Raw genomic sequence first — 4,351 nt, 5'->3', positions numbered from 1 at the left:
TTCTTCCTAGTATGCAACCTTTCTGAGAGGAATGCATAAAAAAATCAGTTTATGCCTCAACTGTCCTGATTCCCCATGAAGAAAGAGAAAAGTGAAACCATATGCTTAGCAAAGAGAGGCAGGCGGGCTACCGAAAGCAGGCTGGGGTTAGAGCAGCATGGGGTACCACTGTCCTGTCGAAAAGCAAGCCAAGGGGGATGAATGCCCAGCAATGTCCCCCTACTGCCATGCAGCCAAGACAGCAGCATGCCCAGACGACAGATGCTACCCATATCGTCCCAGAGTCTGCCACCAGTGCCCCGGGTTCCACTGGATACTAAGAGAGCAGCAGGGGGTGAGGGGAGGCAGAGGCTTTCATTTGGCAGGGTGTAAAAAAATGCCCTAGGTTTTTTGATGGAAGAGGCAGGTATTAGCTCAGAGACCTCAGCGGTCCCTGCTAGCCATTAGTTTCCTCTACAGCTGCACTAAGATCCGGACTATGAATCTGCCACGGTTGGTCATTCATCAGTTTCACAGTCCGCACCAGCACACACATTCCAATAACAACACAACGGTAAAAAACATCTCTGCTCACAAACTTCAACACTGTGGCCGGCCACTGCCTCTGCCTCAAAAGCTAGTTATTAGCTGAAAAAAAAAGAGTTTCACCATGTGTGTGTTTGTACATTGAGGTGATGAAACATTATATAAATTATACAGGTTCCAGCACGCTGGCATTTCACGCTGTTGAACGCCATGACTCCAAAGTGATGTGGAACTTCCTCCCACCCGGCTGTCAAACAGGAAACCTTTAAATGTTGGCTGGAGAGTTATGGAATTGCCTGTGGAAACATATTGTAAGAGGTCAGACAGAAGGGTCACACACTGAGACCTGCAATGTCAGGGTCTTCTCATTCATATAGATATTTTCTGCATTGTTTTTTTCTCTGCTTTTGTTGTTGCTTTCTTCCCTTATATATTGTGTTTTCAGGTGATGCAGCCTCCTCTCACAAAAAAGATGACATCCGATGGAACTTTAAAAGCACTTTGATCTTTATAGCTATGACCTTGGATATTTACACAATCACTCATAACTACAGCAGAAAAAGCAGTGACACGCACAAGTCATCATTTTTTTTGCTTTGTGTTAAAGCTGGTAAAGGATATTTTAAATTGTACTGTTACTGTTGTTCCGACTTGAGGAGGAACATAGTCATTTTCAAGGAAATAGTGAAAAGTACAAGAGTGCATATAAAGCCATCAGCAATGACATGATCTCATTTGGTCTGGTCACCTTTTTCTTTTATATGGCATGGTAAAAGAAGAAGAACAAAACCATAATAATGTATATAGAGCAAGCACCACTCTTTCTATATATTTAATTTATGAAGGAATTGTATTATTTTTGTCAACATTAGAGAGGCTTTACTTCCATCTACAAGTTGTTAATTGTAGTTAAAAAGAAATTAACTTAAAATACACAGATTAATTTCCAGAATTTTTAATTTCATGCACAGACTTTATGTAAATGAGAGGCAATGTGTCTTTACTCAACAGCAATTTTCCACTACTGTAAAATATTTAAGATGTACTTGCAAAAAGGCTGGAAAATAAGGAAATGTGGTAATTATAATTATTTACAACGGAGGAAAAGTAAAACACCAGTCAGAAAAAAAAACGAGCTATTATGGTGGGAGAGATAATAGGATTAAATTGGAGGAAAAACAAGCCAAGAAAATCTTGGTCACTTTAGAAACTACTGATCTGACACCACTGGTAATTATCTCACCAAAGTGAAAATGTGACGTGTATGGTCACACAGGTCATTTTGTTTTTGACAGAGTTTTTTTTCTCTCTTTCCTGTAAAGTTCTTTGCAGTCCAGCTCATTAAATTGCCTCGACTATAACAGAAATAAAAGCATTGTTATCAGGGCTCTTCCTTTGTCACTCGATTACACAAGGTGTCTGAATAAAAATGTCTATTAGACCCTTCTTTAATATTTAAGCATGACATTCATTGATTTGTTTCTTGTTTTCTGCAAACCTTGACAACATGATAAAATAAATCATAAGAGGAAAATATAGTGGTAACATCTTTTATGGACTTCTAGTAGTCATCAATCTCTGGCTGTGAGTGAATTATCAGTACCACAAAAAAGATCTATGCTTTCTGAGTTCCAATAACATACAAGCTTGAGATTTTTTTTCTTCGCAAGCAAAACTCAAGGCGGGTGACTGATAAGTATCATTATTGTTTTGTGAGAGACTTGTTTATAGTGTATCGCTGAGATGTTGGCATATATGTTTTCAAAGAAAGGGCTTGATCAATTTTAAGGCGACATCTACTCACATACAAAGAATATAATGAGTGCACCTGCTGTGTAGCATTAAAGACCCAACCACAACATCACCATATGCTGGGCCCCATGTTGGGCTTCTGTGTGTATTTAAAATTTGAAATTAACCCATTTCAACCACAAACTAATGGAGTGTCATGCAGGTTCTAGTTGCCACATTTAAAACAAAGCTGTCATCTAGTGTATTCAATAGACAACATAAGGAATTTGGAAAGCAAACCAACACCAACATAGTACACATTGCAATTGAATGATTGCTTCCCGTTTATTGACAATTTGTAGTGTTATTGATGTTTTTCTCAGTCCAATTAACAAACTAATAAAACAATTAAATAAATATTAGTTAATAAAAACAACCTATATTTCAATATAGATTAAATATAGATCTACAGTATATTTACAAAGCCCCATTAAGAAGAAAAAGATAAAACAGTGAGTAAAATATGTGGAGTCTTTTAAAGTCTTTTTTTATAGTTAAATGTAAAAAATATAATAGATTATTGTATATGACTTTCCTAAAGTGAATGATTTCTTTTGCATCAAACCAGGAATAAATAAAGTACAATACATAAAGTACTTCATAAACCTGCTAAAGAACGGGCAGCATAAGTGTACTACAGTAGTTCCCTCTTTTTGTAGAGTGATTGCTATTAATATTTTAATAAATAAAGCAAACAAAGCACATTTTTTATTTTTGAATAAGGCATGGAAAATTATTAAAGAAAATAAAATTTCGTTTTATTTAAGAAATTCTTCTTATTACAGTAAATAGAATGACTATATTATTTAATTAAACTATGCTAACTTGGAACAGGGAGAGGGGGATTTGTATCAAAGAGCTGACTAAGCACAAAAAACAGATTGCTGCATTTATGTGATGTTATGCACATTTTCACAAATACACACTGATATTTGTATATTTATTTCCCACTTTGAGTTTATAATGAGAAGTGGAAAGGGATATCATAAGCAATGCCTGTGTAAGTGTTTCTACATGAAGTGAAGCCATTAACATTGCATCTCCTAAGGTAAATGCCGCACCCTTAAAAAAATAATTAATCACTGGAATGTATGCATAGCTGTTAATTTAAGTCTTTTTAAACTAGCGCAGAGGCCAGTCTGACGTGCAAAGCAGATGCAGTGTCTGTATATGCAACTCAAGAGGACCCTCAAGGACAGGATTCCATTACTGCTACTGACCCCTCTTTGCAATTTTGAACGGCGTCCTTAATAACCCTCATCACCTTCACACTGAAGTAGATTGACACTTTTGTCATCTTTCAAAGTGATACTTCAGAGTGGATTTAAATACAAACATTGTCAGACACTAATTTAAGATTTGGCACATGTTTAAGCCTTTCCTCCTTCAACTCAGCTATTGTGTTCGAGAGTTTGTTGAATTGATATTTTTAGTCAGTTGGAAACCCTTTCTAATTCATTTGAAATAGCTGTCTTGGCCATTCTCGGGGAAGAGTTTCTATTAAGGTGTCACTGTGTACAATTCAATTCATTGTTAAAATTGAAGCAAAGGGAGCTAGGCAGTGCCCAGGTAATTTTTACCTAAATCTAAATCTTTCTAATAGGATATATGTAAAATATGTCTGCACTTGACTAGAAATGATTAGCAGTAAAAGCCTGTAAGTAAAAAGCGTTTGGTTTACAAATGGAGATAAAAGAGGAGGATATTTAAAGCTCTGCAAAAGCAGGAGTGCACAGAAATATTGAAAGATATTTTTGATCATTCTGATTTAGTTTTGGCCAGAAATGTTGAAAAGTAAGGAAGTAATGCTTATTACCAGTACATTACAGTATATTATATATAATATTCTGATTATGCACACAATCTGATTGAACTATTCCCTTGCTTAAGAGATGAATTGATGCCAAATTTCAGCACATGTTCCACTGATTGCTTTGCCAGGGTTTTTAGGAACTAAGCTGGGACTTGTGCCATTGAGGTTATTACCATAATTTGAATTTTAAGACAGTTTCGGACACCTTTCACAATGCAGACA

This window comes from Lepisosteus oculatus, chromosome 4, assembly GCF_040954835.1.
Source record: "Lepisosteus oculatus isolate fLepOcu1 chromosome 4, fLepOcu1.hap2, whole genome shotgun sequence".
In the NCBI taxonomy this organism is placed as follows: Eukaryota; Metazoa; Chordata; class Actinopteri; order Semionotiformes; family Lepisosteidae; genus Lepisosteus; species Lepisosteus oculatus.
Note: the sequence above shows the minus strand (reverse complement) of the source record.